Below are 17933 nucleotides of genomic sequence, written 5' to 3'. Positions count from 1 at the left end.
ACTGGAACAAATGTGCCATATCTGCAGACAAATTAAAGGCTAAGAAGGAAATAATAAAAATGGAAATATTACTTATCCATCTGGGTGCATTGCAATAGTTAACTATGTATGCACATAGTCACCTCAATAGTCACTTTAAATACTACTGGTCTGTGTGTGTGTGTGTGTGTGTGTGTGTGTGTGTGTGTGTGTGTGTGTGTGTGTGTGTGTGTGTGCATGCGTGCATCTATCTATATATCTATGTCCATATCTACACAGATATTTATATATATATATATATATATATATATATATATATATATATATATACATACATGTATATGTATTTGTATGAATATAGGTCATTTTCATAGCTAGACAGACTGGTGAATAGATATTGGTTTATATCTATTCATTGAACTTAAATTGTCAAAACCTGATGCAACAAATAAACTACATCAAATAACAGATCCAATAAAAAAATTAAAATAAATCTCTAAAACAATGATTTGCCCCTATAACCTCAAACTTTATCTTTTATAAATATGTTAATTCCAATGCTGCACATCTGCAGAGTAGAGAGAAACTTTCTTACCCATACTATTAGGCACTCTCACTCCTATTGAGATAATTTGTAAAAATTTGAGTCATTAGTATTAATTTTTAGAAAATGCAGTAAAGGATATATTTATGAAATCAAAGATAAAATAGATAATTTCCATCTCCACAAATGTTAACTCTCTAATCAGTCAACCCACTGAGCTTCTGCTATCAAACCCTAGTGCAGTGAATAAGCAGAAAGAAAGAAAGAAAGAAAGAAAGAAAGAAAGAAAGAAAGTAAAAGAAATTATATTCAAACATACAAAAAACTGAGATAATTTCTTTTGCAGCAAGCAAAGTCCTGTTCTCCACCATGTATTTGATTAAGGACCACTACAAACTCTGTACATATGTTAGAAAGCAACAGAGAAAAGGAAGCATGAAGAACCTTGTGACACCTTTTGCTCTACACCCGCCATAATCATATGACTTCAGAAATAATCTACATTAAAGAGAACAACCAAAATTCATAAAAATACATAGGGCAGGTCACACAAGCTTCTAATATGTTTCCACAAGTAACTACTGGCTGAAGGTTTAACTGCATGACAAAAAATAAATAAATAGTCACACAAGCTTCTAATATGTTTCCACAAGTAACTACTGGCTGAAGGTTTAACTGCATGACAAAAAAATAAATGCATAAATAAATAAATAAATAAATAAATAAACAAATAAAATAAGAATGTTTTTCTTTGGGGCACACCCTCACATATGGGACCCCTTATTAAATACACCAATTTCATGGCTGCACAATCATGGACAAAGGTGAAAATGCTACACACAAACCTGTCACTACTAGAGCACAAACAGAAACAGTGCTGGCACTGATTATTTATGTAAAACAAGGATCACTCAGTTGAAAATTAGCAAGTCTAAACTGTGGAACTGAATTTGTATCCACTTAGAACTCATTAGTTAATGTGGTGACAACCCATATAAAACACATGTACACAAGACAAAACAATCCCCAGGATTCATGAAACTCTGTGCAAGAATAAGACTATTTTTGCACGGAGTGGTTCGTGTCCTTTTAGAATAGCAGCACGCCTTGCATATGCATGAAGATGAGCCGCTATTTAATCTAAACGGACACGAACCAGGAACAAGTGCAGGGGGCGTGTGTCTGCAGTGCCTGCACATGTAACATGCCGTCTTCATTCAGAAAGTGCCGTACAGCACTTTGTGACACAGTTGAGTGTCAATGTATGGCTCTAATATTATACACTAAACCAGTGTCGGCAGACACTGAAAAGTAAGTATTTAACATTTCAGTGTCTGCGGACACTGAAAAAAAAAAAAAAACACAAACCCCTAGACGGCAGCAGCCTTCAAGTGCACACCCCAAATATATGCACTCTTGCCCTACAGGCATGGATGCAACAGGGCAAGAGGAAAGCAATAAAAATTAAAAAATGTACTTTTTCATCAAATAAATCTGAAATTTAAGCTATGTGCAGTGGCTGAAATCCTGAAAATGCTAGACAAGTGCTACTGTGGCTGTAGTGTAGTGGTACTGACATGGCTTAGCATATAGAACATTCTTGGTTCGAATTTCCTCTTGGTCAATTTATTTAAAAACTTTTAAGGAAATTGAATTATAGATGTCAGTCATATGGCTCATATATAGCACAGCAGGGGTGGGAATATGTAAAATATAACTGTAAAAACTACTTTAGAAATGTAATAAAAAATAGATTTCAGCAATGCTTTGCTAGTGTTAGCATTGTTTGCTGGCTTTCAGCAGTACTTACCTGGTTTAAGCATTGCTATGTGGATTTGCACAGAGCTAAGCATATCTCAGCATATTAAAACCGGTCAATCAAGAAAAAGTGAGGGAAAATTGTGCTATTTAAACCGCACAGGCAGGAATACAGACATAGCCATTTGAGACTGCTCACAGCAGGACCAAAATGTCTGGTGTCGGTGAAGGTGTTCAATTCTGAGCGTAATGTTGGGGCATTCAGAAGTCCAGGGTCATTGTTGGGCTCCTAGTAAAAAAACATGATGGCAGGCTGCTACAGGGCCAGTAATAGGGCTCGCAGCACAATGCAGAGGCCTTGGACCAGCTTGCATTCAATCTCATCAGTGCCACTGGCATACCCGGACTGGTGAGCAGGTACGTCACCACCATAATGACCTGAAGCAGAGGAGGGGTGCAGTCTTGGACCAGTGGATCCAAGAAGCCCGAGTGCAGGATGTTCCACCTGTTTGTAAGTATGTGGTCTTATGTATCTCTAAGTATGAAAAAAGTTCAACTTGTGACTGTGCAGGTGTGATTAATGTGTGATGTCTCCCCACATAGCTGCTGCAGAGAGTTTCTAGAATGTTGAGGCTCATGCCCAGCGACTCATGTGGCTGCACCAGCAGTATGGTGAGTATAGAATACCCCCTACTATTAGCAGTAAGAAATCTAAATTATAGTAATGGTAGTACTGCCTGTATATATAATTGTGCTGTAAAAGTCAGGAATAAATGCCTGTGTCAGGCCAGTATTATAATGGAGTATTCCCAGTTACTGTGTAATACAGATGTCAGTAGCAAACAAGGTACAATATACAGGAGAGGAATATTAGAATATATACAAGTGTGTCTGTGAGAACCTGCCAAGAAAGTGCCATGTCAGGGCCACTGTAACGGTTAGAAATGAAAAGCATTCACCTGTGCAGATCATGCAGAAATAGTAATTATGGATTTCTGAGTTGTACACAGATATGTATGTCAAAACTAATAAAGGTGATCCCAAACACTGGTGTGTGTCATCTCACTTGTACCTGAAAAATAGAAATGTGTATGTCTTGCAGAATGCATTAACTGAAGTGAACTGAGTTAGCACTGCTTGTCTGCATATTTTAGAATGGGCTTGTCAAATAACTGAAAAAAGTAACAGTACATATTTTCATCAGAATGTATTTTACTTGTTTGTTTGCCAGCATTGTCTTGTGTTAACCTTTCAATTTCAGCTGTATGTAGCTATGAAAGTACTGAAAATGTATAAGGCTAACAGGTGCAGACTTAAAACCTACACTGTGCACTCAGGAATCTAAATTGCAGTATGTAGTTGTAAAACAGTCAAATGTGCAATCCAGCTAACGTGCACATGTTTCCCAAACAATGACACCAGTGTCTGTTGTGTATGCCTAATTTGTACTGAATATGGGAAACAAATAATGCAACATGTCACAATAAAAGTACTGTGCACAAAAATATGTACTAAATAGAAATGTCACATGCAACATACAACATTTCCCCAGTAGCTCAGTCTGATAAAGACTAGGCCTGAAGTTCAATTTTGGACACACACACCACAGTACGATTTCAGGGACTGCCACTAACATCTCAGTCTGGTTCTACAGTTGTAAACTGCAATCTGAACAGGAAAAGTAATGTACTGCAACATATATGTTTTCCATACAGGGCACACAGGTAAAGAAATCTGAATAGAAATACTAGTATGATGTGTATAACTATGAAACATGTGCAATTGCTGTGTTGATCAGCCCCAGTCCTACAAATAGATGCAGGCTAGACATCCACACTCTGCAGTCTGGCTCAGACAAACCCTTCAAGTGTCAAGCTGTCACGGATAGTTTCCCCAGTCACCAAAAAACCTGCACACAGAGAATGTCACAGTAGATGTATGTGAAAGGCACAACACACACTCCAGGGCCTGTAACTAATATATGAATCTGAAATCTGTGTAGAAACAGCAATGTAATGTGCACACAGTTCATCTGCACAGGGCGTACAGGTAAAGAAATTGGATAGAAACAGGTATGATGTGTACAACTAAAGTAAGGGTACAATTTCTCTGTTGAAATCTACAGCTGTTGCATCTGCAGCCCCATGGCCCAGGTAGGGTGTAAGTGTGGTCAGAATGTAGAGTAGTGAATAGTAGTGTACTGACAAATATACTTGATAGTAGTTGTCAATTTAATCTGTTCCCTTCCCCCACCACTCAATTGAACCAACCATCACACTGAAACCAACATGGGTATGTTCCTAAACAAACCTGTACTGTTGGGACCGTTGTTACAGTTGGTTTATCATTGTTTAAACTGTGTGCATACTAATATTCCTTGTTGAATAATCATTGTATTGCCTGCCTGACATACCACTAACTGGCATGCTGTTGCAACCCTGAATGCCATTCCATATATGCATGGGTTCGGTTTACTATGGCACTGCTATAATTGCACTGTTTTGTGTAAATGGGAATATCCATGCATGCTATTTTGACTAATGTTGTAATGTGTTGTGCATGACTAACTAATATTCATTGTTAAATTTCACACTGTAGCACATATGGGAAGGAAGATCCCAGCAGATTCGCCTCTCCCACCCCACCTGGCCAAGGCACTAGGTTACAGCACATCTGGGACCCAACCCAGACCTCCCTCATCTGCTTGTCCTGCACCATCCTCGGGTGGAATTCTGCAGGGGATGGGGCTCACCACCCTATATATATATATATATATATATATATATATATATATATATATATATATATATATATATATAGCGAGAGAGAGAGAGAAAATAAAACTGGAAACCAAACCAAAACAAAGGACACATAAAGTGTACGGGTCTATATTAGAACACCAAAAATTTGAAATGTTGGGTCTTCTAATATCGACCCGTTTTCAGTGAACGCCGATAATATCGAAGTAACAGGAAACCGAATTCTTTCCCAGGGAAAGAATTCAGTTGTTGCTTTGGTATTTTCAGTGCTCTAGTGGAAAGTTACGGGTCAGGTTCAGGTAAGTGTGTGTATGTGTTTTGGAACATCAAATTTTTTCTCTAGGAAAAAATTTGCTGTTCCGAATGTTCGATGTTTTTTTTTTCGATTGCTAGGGTTCGATATTAGAACACTCGACATTTTGAATGTTCTGTGTTCTGATATAGACCCAAAGTGTACATAGAAGAGAGGACAATACTACAACACATATGTGAAACATATATGCATGTAATTGAATGTAGTACTTGGTCTGTAATAATGGGATAGATGTTTTGGAAAGAGTTATATGTGCTATCAAGAATTGTTCTAATGATGTCCTGCAGAACAACTTCTATGGACATAGCATCTGGCCCTGTGGGCAGTGGTCCATACCTGTCAACTGTGCAGATCAGCACTGAATGACAAGATGTAAGCCGTCATAGTGTGTGTTCTGTACCTCAAGACATGTATATTAGTGTGGCAAATAGCTGGTAGTGGAATTAATGAAGTAATGATAAACATATGAGTTTCAGACCGCACCACCTTCATGGCAGTTATGTTAACGTTAAATGTATCTTGCCCAAACTTTATATGTTTGTAATAGGCTTACATGCAATCTGTCCCTAGATATGCCCCCTAATGTAAGGCTGTGTCCACATGTGACACTCTTCTGTTTTGTAGCAAGGCAGAACAGTGCAAGTATGGAGGAAGGAGATTTAGAGAGTGTGGACCTGATGTTTGAATGCACTCCATATATATATAAAATGTGTGTGCATGGTTTCACTTCATAATTTCGAATGATTGAAATCCCGAATTTCAGTAACCCGAGACTATAAAGTCGAATCATTCACAATACTGAAATCCACAATCCTGAATCACACAATCACGAACATAGAAACACCATACACTGCATAACACACACACACCATTCCACCCACACACACAAACCCACAAAATCCTACACTACATATAAGCAGGGGGGCAAGGGGGCATATGTGTTTATATATATATATATATATATATATATATATATATATATATATATATATATGTATGTCTACAGATATACACACACACACACACACACACACATATATATATATATATATATATATATATATATATATATATATATATAAATATATATATATATATATATATATATATATATATATATATATATATATAGTGTATGTCTACATATATACAAACACACACACACACACACACACACGTGCGCGCACACACACACACACACACACACACACACACACACACACACACACACTCACACTCACACATACACACACACACACACACACACACACACACACACACACACACACACACACACAGTATATATATATATATATATATATATATATATATATATATATATGTATATACATATATATATATATATATATATACATATATATAAATACATTTCCCCTACTGTTGAGCTGTACGATATGTTTGAAACACACATATCTATACACACACACACACACACACACACACACACACACACACACACACATATATATATATATATATATATATATATATATATATATATACACATATATACAGTTGTAAGCGGGTGCAAAATGGACAGTTATGTCTGGTGTGAAATCCATGTTGGGAACACATTGCCCTTGTTTGTGAAGGTGAGATTGGTATGTTGGGGAAGGATAGTAGGTATATTTTGGGAGGTAGGTTGGATTGGAAGACAGACAAGACAGCATACAAGGGCATTATATGACACATGTGGGGGGTAAGCACCTTGGATGAGGAGTGGTGGTTGGAAAGTGGAAGCCCATGAGCCCCCAAATGGAAACAGTGGGACCAAAGTCCCCACCCATGGGCAGTCACAACTGCACCTTCATGGCCCTGAAGGTGGCTGAACTAGGGGCTGAGCAGGAGGAGCATGCAGAACCTGTAATTGTTTACAGAGGGCCTCAAGGTGGTGTAGCAGATCCCCCAATTCTCTGTGGAGCTCTCTATGCACCAGACCCTGGATCTGACTTCAGTTGACAGGATTGTCTCTGTGTGTACTCCCTGGGGGGGGGGACACCATCCCCTGAGGTGTTTCCACTTGAAAGTAGTGCAGGACCAGCAGATGATGAGTCTTGGGGTGGGTCCCAGATGTGCTGTGGCCTGGTAACATGGCAAGATGAGGTGGGAGAGGTGGTTCTGCTGGGAACAGCCTTCCCAAACATGCTATTGTGTCGCACTTATAGAACATATGTGGGTAGCAGTAGTCCACACAATCCAGGATTACTTCTAACAGCATGCACAGATATCCCTATTAACACAAAACACCAGATTTGGAGCAGTCGCATAGCAAACAGAGCACATGCATATATGGAACCATAGTGGCCCTTACAATGGCATGCAGGTGACATTGTTAGCAACAGGCCACTAATTATAGTGTTTCAACATGAGACATGACTAGAAACACATTGCAATATTTGTTGTACAATACGATATATGTCCCAACAGTAGGTTTGCTGTAAACATACTCACTGCGTTGTGTGTTCAGATTATTGTTGCAGATATGGTGGGGGTGAGACAGAGATGTCAATTAACTATTATATCCTTGCAGTATGAGGGCAGCCACAGTGGTGCAGCAGTTAGCGTTGCCACCTCACAGCTAGAGGTTCTGCAGTTCGATTCTCAGCTGGGGTGCCTTCTGTGTGGAGTCTGCATGTCCTCCCTGTGGTCCCGTGGGTTTCCTCTGGGTGCTCAGGTTTCCTCCCAAAGACATGCTGTATGTGGATTGGACATTCTATATTGGCCCAAGGCATGAGCGTGTGCCTTTATATGGAAGGTTGGGTGCCGGGCTGGAAACTCGACACCATAAAACTCCATTGCCAATCATGAGCAGACAAGTGATCCACTGTGGCAACCCCTAACCGGGAAAAGCAAAACGAAGAAGAATATCCTTGCAGTATGAGGTCCTCAGACCTCTTTATGTCTTTCAGGCACTATGTCTAGAGTGCAGCTTCCAGTTTATTCCCCCAGGAAAATGATGTGCTCATGAACTAGCTGGTACAGCACGACCAACCCCTCTTTGGCTGTACAGCCCATGATCTGCAGGAGAGGACTGCCCTGTGGAATGAGCTCATTCACAGGGTAAACGATGTCAGCCTGAATAACTGCAGTTATGAGCAGGTCCGACATCGCTGCACTGACCTCATCCACCATGCCCATCAGAGTGCTGCTGCAGTTAGGAGGGACCAACTAGCCATTGGGAGGGGGGTCATGCCATCCAACCCCCGTCACATGCTGAGGAGCTCCTCGCCAGTCTCAAGGCACCTGTCCACCAGCAAAGCCAAGATCCATCTGATAGCATTATGGAGGTAGGTGCTACCCCCACAATGAATGAGGAGCGTGCAGGTAAGGCCTCAGGGCACATCAGTAGAATACTGCTGCTTATCCATCTGCATCTGTAAATTTTCATCATGTATATGTGAGATAAAATATATATAGTCTGTTGTTGCAGTGTAGTAATGAACATATGTGCATAATCTGTAGTATTGTGGGTTTGTATTGTTGATGTACTGAAATGCTGTGCCCACCCTGCACTAATGCCAGAGGTATGGCTACTGAAGTCACATCTCTCACACAACTATGTAGGTCCCTCTGGTATACCTCTGGGGCAGCAGCCTTTAGCTGGTGAGTATGGTGTTGTTGGTTCAGGTTTGCCAATACACCAGCCATGTTATGGCCATGGTATTTGCCATGCACACATTTAACATACCTACCCATAATGCATGCTGTACATATTCACTTATTTTTGCTGTTAACTACACTGCATCACAATGGTCACCATGGTATCATATCTGAAGGGTATGTAAGAGTCCTGCAATATAATTAACAACCTACCATTGCAAGATGTGTGCACAGAGATGAACATAATGGTGGGACAAATGGCCTACAGTAGGAACATGTCTGAAATATTACCCTTATACAGTGCTACAACAGTGTATATACCACTATAACAATGGCAACTGTAACAGATATACACAACGGCTTATCACAATACCACATTCCACAACTCTTACAACCTGTAATGATGTCACACCAAGAAATGGTCTGCTGTCCAAGACGTATGTCCATCACATTTGCCCACTCACCTGCAGCAGAGGCAGCCGTGGCTTGTATGCATCTTACAAGCCATGAAATGGATTCCATATTCAACAGGTAGCATGCAGGAGTGGGAGATACAGCCTTACCTCACCATTGCATATACCATGGCAAACAGTGCAGAAAGTCATGTATGTGGCGAGGAAGTATGGGACAACATTAATGCAGAAAATAAACAGAGGGCCTTCTAAGACAGATGACGACACATGATGCAAACTGGTCATGGAGGCTGACTAGAAACATACTGCGACACTGAGGGAGTTGCAGGAATGTCTAGCAAGTACTGGCTGTGCAGTACCTGTGTCAACAATCACCAGGACTCTTCATAAGTGTGGCCTATAGGTTAGGGTAATCAGATGGGACAATTGTTCCACAGGAAACATCAGTCAGAGCTCTCTACATGTAGGATATGCATAACATCAAAAGTCACCAAAGACATGCGTTGCAATATGTAATGGTGTACCAACCAAGTTTGAAACCTACAGACAGTATCAATTAAGATACATGTGCTGTACAAGCAACACCTCACTCCACCTCAGGCCCACCATCACCATCTGTACCTTGCTGATGCCAGTGTATGTTTGCCATTCATTAGCAAGGACTAGGCCGGTACACATGGTGTTCTGAATTTTGGACACTGCAAAATGACATACATGTGTGGCCCATAGTTGTCAAGCATCTTCAAAAAGGCTGAGGATGGGGAGGGGTGTCATCCTGAAACACAACAGTGAACTGAATTAGACATGCAAAGCTCACTAAGAATGCCTATATCTGAGCACACAGTCAAGGTCATAAATTGTGGCAGACATAACCCTCACTCCACAGCAATAGTGAAGGCACTGTATGACCTCCATGGGCTGTGCAAATGAATTGAGCTTGCAATCTGGCAGAGTTGAGGGACATTTGTAGGGAAGAGTGACCAAATGCTGGCAAGTGCAAATGGGCCATGCTAGTATACCTCTTCCAGGAACAGAGACTGCTGTAGTACACTTAACAGTTGATGCAACAAACCATCTTGTTAAGGGTGTGCACACTTATGCACCCACATATCGTATGCATCTCAATCAGCATCTGCACAATTAACACATTTGTTTGATACTGCATTTGATTGCACAGGTCATATGTCACATATCCGATTTGTGTAATGTTAACATATGCAGTATTGTGGCCCCATGAAATATCAGGGAAGAGGGTGCCATGTCAATAAGGGTGTGTACAATCCTCATAGCCACAGTAAGCTTTGAATTTTGTTAGTGTAATTGTATTTTATTGCTCATACATGCACCCCTGATGATGATATCTGCAAGTCAGACATCAGGCATTCACTATTGACATCCTTCCTCATATCATCCCAGGTGTGTGCCAGACAAGCCCATAACGGCTGTGAGCAGCAAAGCAAACATAACTGACACACATATACACATTCAGCAATGGCATGTATACCTATGAGGTGTTGTGCACAGTACATGCCAGGGTGCTGAACAGGTGCATAGCAATACTGTGTACATGGGTGCAGTGTGTTCCAGGGGATGGGGCATCACCTACTAACACAACGCATGCATCACAGAGATGTATAATGTTGGCAACAGGGATTGACTATAGCTGCAGTGCAGGCTGTTGAGTGCCATATGCCATGGATGTTGACATATGGGTAATGAGAGCTCTGTGTGTAATATATTTGTGCAACCTCACCTGTAAGTGTGTGTGTGTGTGTGTGTGTGTGTGTGTGTGTGTGTGTGTGTGTGTGTGTGTGTGTGTGTGTGTGTGTGTGTGTGTGTGTGTGTGTGTGCGTGTGTGCATTTGTTTAAGTGTCTATACTATACAGTTAAGCAATGATGTACAGGTCTTAAAGTGCATTTCTTGTTTTCCCCTCACAGGTGGCGATGTGTGTCAGGGTCCCTCCTGCAGGCAAACTGATGTTAAAGTCCATACAGACTCTGACAATGATTATAAGTATGGTGAGGCACAGGCAGGGCTGTCAGGGGCTGTAACTATGCCATTGGTTGACATCCCACTGTTATCTACCCCATCCCCGCACACAGTCACATTGCCTATACTTACCTCATCACCAGTGGCCATAGATGAGGGACAGTTGGTGGGTGGTGGCATAGGACAGGACAGTGTGGTGACTATGGAAAGTGTGTCTGGACACAGCAGCCATAGCCGGATGCCCGGTAATGTACCAAACAGGCAGATGTATAGGGGTGCTTGTAGGAGGGCTGCTGGTCATCATGCCCCTGGCAGAAGTGCCACAGCTGGTGTCACCAGATACATGTTTCTGGCCATCATGGAGGCACAGGCATGTATGGAATGTTATACTAGACAGAGTCGGAGGCTCCAGAGGGCTACTCATTCTGCTGTTATTGACAACATCCGTGATCTTGCAGGTGCCCACCGTTATTTTGCAAATGTCATGGATAAATGGTTGAGTGAGATGGTGGGAATCCTTGACCGTGCAATGTCTGTGCTTGAGCATATGGTGGGAGTAGTGTGACAGCCACATGGACGTAGGTCAGTAACACCAACAAGTGTAGGTCGACGTGGACGTGCAACAAATCAGAGCCACTGCCATAGTAGCAGTACCATTGCAGGGGGGGTGCTGTCCACACCACAACATAGCAAACCATGTGCACGTGGCCTTGGCCAGTCCCAAGATGGACCTGGATCCAGCAGACATATGTCATCATCAGGGGAGAGTAGCATATCTGGCCCTAAACCTGGTAGTGCCTGTGGAACCCTTATCAGGCATAGTTCTCGGATCCGTGGCCTGAAATGGTGAACTGCACACCCTGCCATGTACGATCTGCAGCTGTCCAACAACCCCCTGCATAGGGCAGACACAAGGCAGAACTGTGTGCATGAATACCCACACACATCACCAACACAGCTAGGGCAACCCCATACCTACACACACCACATCTGCACAGCCCAATTAATAACAAAACCTCCTAACACACACACATGATGTCAACCAAATGGCTCAGCCTAGGTCTCTAGCAAACCCACAACACACCCCGTGCATATGCTGATACCTAAGCCACGTCCCTGTCATCCATAACACTAATGCAGGGACAGGCTAATATGGAGGGTGTATACAGGTGAGGGCATGGTGGCTGATATCAGCAACCCTTCTACAGTGGACAATGGTAAATGTACTGGGTGGTACACATCACATGTTTGTGTATAACACACACGCACACACACACACACACACACACACACACACACACACACACACACACACACACACACACACACACACACACACACACACACACACACACACACACACACACACACACACACATACACACACGCACACACACAGGCTTTGGTGTTGAGAAAATACACATAGAATACTGTACACATGGATGTATGTACTTTTGCAGGGAACCCATTTTAGCCTATGTAATTCCATCAAGACAGAATAGGCACAACATCACATTTGGAAATGATCAGTCTGCTAGTTTAATGTCTTGATGATGGTACTGGCAGGGTATATGTCCCATTCCCCAATGTAGTGCAATTCTTGACTTGGTAAACATAGGTGTGCTGGTGTGGGTGGCACAGCCCTACCCTTTGGAGGGTGTGGGGTGGCATAGAACTGCAGATAGTGTGATTGACAACTAATTAACCTATCATAAACTGCACAGTATTACAGCTGACTAAGTGGGGGGAATACACACAACAATAACTGCAATGATGGTGGCTGTGTCCACAAGATCCACACCTATCTATATATATACCAACCTCAGTATCACTGTACAGCTATACAGTGGAGAAGAGGGCATTTACACATATATTACTAGTTTTGATGGAATGAATTTCCACAATATTATACCTTTGAAATGTTAGCATATTCCAGTTAGTTCTTGGGCAGATGACCTCCTCTAACATGTATTTTCCGCAAACTGAAGTAGATCCCTTCACATACACACACACTCTTACTTGGCAACACTGAGAGTAGAACTCCTACCTAGGTACTTATTGCTACTAATGTGTGTGGCCTTAATTGCACACACCACAAAGGTTTTAGGATGAGGTGTGTCCCAGGTTACTTGTTAAGTGAAGAAAATCGCCAGGCCTTGTACAGTATGGTAATGGAGATGTACTGGTTGTTTATGAACAATACATGGTGTGACATACTGTCATACACGCATATTGGCAAACATAACAGTCATAGACCCATCTGAGAGACCTGAGTTTATCAGTGCTAACTACCTTGAAAGTGAGTCCATTCTATTACAGCTAAGTAGCACACAGCACATGCATCATTGGGCTGGGTAGGGTAATCAGATACCTGTATGGTTGATTGTGACAGTGATCCCCATACAGTGGACCTTGGGACATGTACTGGGAGTACCATGGTATAAAGACAGTATACCCAGTAATCGCACCCCACATTGGATATTGTACTCACTGAAACCCAAGATAATACCCTGACATGCTCACAATCACACATTGACCAGGACTGCAATACAACCCCTTGTCTATCTCAAGAGTGCTACTACAGGGATATGCATCTATTGAACATGCTACAGGCATAGTAGGGTGATGCTTTGTCATGGTTCTCCTACAGTCAGCAACATTACTATCCCTTATACTGTATGGCAAGGTGTATTCTATTAGGAGAATGTGGCCTCAAAATGCTTTATCCTACAGATATACACATTTGCACACATATACACACTTGCCAGGACTCAGAGGGTAACCCATGCCTATCTACCCATTTGTACAACAGTGTTGTGCTGGTACTGCAAGCTCCAGGTAGCCCATAGAGTGAAGAGTGTAACAAGGTACATGTAATGTCCATTACAGCAGCAGCTATATCTAACTATGGCAATGGGAGGTGTAGTGGCTAAGAAGGCCCTCAGGGTATTATCAACTACAGGTTTACAACCACACATACACTGTTATTCTTAGTAATGTACACTGACACATTTGTCAATACTGGGGTCTATAGGTGCAGGTGTTCCTATGTGGTACCAGGATAATGTCCATGGAGAGATGAAAAGAGTAGGGGATGTGGGTACAGTGTTATCATGCCACCTTCCATTTGTCAGTAGGCCATCTATCAACTAATACCACGTGATCCTCAGGGTGAGTGTTAAATGCAACATCCAATCATCTGGTTGTCTCTTGCAGAGGGTGAGGGAGGTGCTCCAATTGAGATGCATGCAACATATATTACATAACATGGTCAGTGTCTGTCTTGGAGACCTGTACCCAAGCATGTTCTGTTGACTGTGGTAGTGTAGTTGAGGTATCCATGGCATGTGGTGCATACACAGTGGGGTTTCCTAGCTGTGGCATTAATAACACAGCTGGGCAGACATTTCAGTGTCAGTCAAGCATAGATTGCCTGTAAGCAGCCAAGATGGATACCTGACATCTGCACATCTGTACAGAGGACAGACAGACATCAGCTAGCCAACCAGTTATGCCTTATGATGAATGTTTTTACAGACATCTGACACTGATAGATATGCCATTACTACATGACAGCAGCCATCAATGTCATGTCCTATACACAGAGTAGTCCACAGTTAATATCCATGTCAGATCAATATCCACTAGCAAATATTTAATGACACACAGCTCACACACCAAGAACACAACAGTGAGGACTCAGAGCCCATCTTTGCATGCAGGGGTGTTTGGTTCCAGTACTACAATCTACAATCTACTCTTACTTGGGAAAGCACTGTTAACAGTAGCAACATAATGATACACTACATGACAGTGTGACTGCATATAACCTGGGTTATTACCCATGTATGAATCACATTCAAATGGAAAAGAGTGTTGTACAAGCCATATATAGTCAGGTGTCCCAGACATTAGACTCACACCCCTTGCTACTGTAATGGCAGCACATAGATGCATGTTATGAACATGGAATTAAATACACTTATTAAAGATGTCATTACCCTGCTATTTTATCAGATTGGAATGTGATCACTGGTTACCAGGGCTGATCCAAAAAGAAAAAGAAAACTGGAAACACTCTAAAACAACAAATGTTTAATCCAAATTCAAGTTCGCAAGTAAACACTTTCAAGTTCAAGGCTTTTTCAGGCAAAATAAATACTATCAATTAAACAACATAACTTAAATGCATTTTAAAAAGTCACATGACTCTAATTACACCTTCTGATGCAGCATATTTAAATAAGGCTTTAAAGTAAAACTGTCATTAAGACCAGGTGGTACAAATGCTCTCATTCTTAAAATCCATCTCATCTCTTAATTTTCAGTTAAAAGTTTTATATTCCTACCCCGCAATGATCTATAAATTACTTTTAAAATCATAAACTTAAAACTATCTTGATCACCTTTCTCTATAATGTGTTTACTAAGAGCATTTATAACTACTCTATGACTTACATCACTGAGATGACAGGCTATACGCTCTTTAAATTTCCTGTTTGTCATACCCCCATAAAAAGCATCACAGATTTTACACTTAGCTAAATATATTAAATTGCTCGTGTTGCAATTCCCATATGCATGTAAAACAAACTCTCTACCTGTCATGGGATGTGTAATGGATTTCTCTATGAACATATGCTTGCAGTAAACACAATTCCTACATTTAAATGTACCTTGTTTCACATTTCCTACCTTAAAAAAATCCTTGGGTTGCTCCTTATAACATAACATCTGTTTCAAAGTGTTCTTCCTTTTGTACCCAAAAGCTGGTGGATTCCCCTACTATTGTCTTTAATGCTGGGACGTCCCTTAAAATTGACCAATGTTGCCTAATAATATTTTTTACTGCTTCTGCGTTCCTGTTATAGGTAAGCATACACCTCATTTTATTTACTTGCGGTCCTGCTCTAGCTCTATCCTGACTCACACCACCAAAATAGGGCTGGAGCCCTCTGCTTAGTCTTTACTGTTGTATGCTCCTATTAGAAACATGGACTTCAGACTCTGGGTAACCCCTATTTAAAAAGTCAGAGACCACAACATCCAATTGTTTGGATATCCTATCATGTACAGTATTTAGTCTAACTACTCGTTGCATCTGATTTTTTACTATATTTCCAAACATAAATGGCGGATGCATGCTATTACGATGTAAGTAACTATTGCACTTAACCTCCTTTCTGTATAGTTCTGTATATACTGTACCCTGCTCATCCTTCTTTAATTTTACATCAAGGAATGTAATCTTTTCCTTAGATATATCATGTATGAATCTTAGAAAAGTAGTAGTTTCATTGACATATAATATAAACTGCTCAAATTCATCTCGATTACTTTCCCAGACAACAAAAAGATCATCAACAACAAATCTTTTATAAAAAATAATACACTTCTTAAAAGGATTAGTCAAATAAAACACATATATCTCTTCCCACATGTACATGACAATATTCACATAGGTATTTGCAACTGCTGTTCTCATTGCCTCACAGATGTTTTTTTGGATATGGTTACCAGGGCTGAGCCATGCTTAGAAGGTTTCAGCATTGCTGCAGTATAAATACTAAGCAGATTTGTGCACTGGTAAGCAAAGCTGAAACAGTGTAAGCGCCTTTTCATTTAACCGTATGTTAGTACTGCTTAGATTCACCCAAACCTATGCAAACCTGCTTAAATCTGCTCAAAACTGCCTTACTCACTCTATTTCCAACAGTCCTTGTTCTGCCTAACAACAAAATACACAACTCTTACAGGGCTTGAACCCAGGATTCTGTACACTATATTCAGAGCAGTTAACCACTAAATCAGCACAGCTATGAATATGCTTATTTTTTCCAATATATCTGTCAGTACACATCCTGAATAGTAGTGAAAAACTGATTTGACTTCTACAATTGTGTAGGACTTGTTAGCAAAAATATTATTGAATTAGTATGTTGTTATAGCTATATAAATATATATCAGATAAATATGGTGGAATATGTGTGGGAAGGTAAATGCAACACTCATGTTTACACATAACATGGATATGGAGATATATATATATATATATATATATATATATATATATATATATATATATATATATATATTCATATATAGATCTGTATATGTGTATATATATATATATATATATATATATATATATATATATATATATATATATATATATATATATATATATATATATATATATATATATATATATATATATATATATATATATATATCTATATATATATATATACACACACACACACACACACACACGCAAATATGTAAAACATATGTCCAGAACATGTAGTGGAGTCAATCCTCAGTACCAATAGTCACAACCTTTTAGGGCAAGGGGTTGTCATGTAAGTATTACAGGTATAAATGTAGAATGTTACTACTGTAACATGGTTTGTCTTAACATAAATGTTGTGTGGGAAGTCATATCTGATACTAACATGTACGCCATCAGTTACTGACAGACATCATAAGATCATCATAGTGCAGTACGACACAAATCACGGTAATGATCCTGTGGAATACAACAGAGATATGACCA

Source organism: Protopterus annectens, chromosome 11.part0, assembly GCF_019279795.1.
Source record: "Protopterus annectens isolate FY-2018-M chromosome 11.part0, PAN1.0, whole genome shotgun sequence".
NCBI classification, from domain to species: Eukaryota; Metazoa; Chordata; order Ceratodontiformes; family Protopteridae; genus Protopterus; species Protopterus annectens.
Note: the sequence above shows the minus strand (reverse complement) of the source record.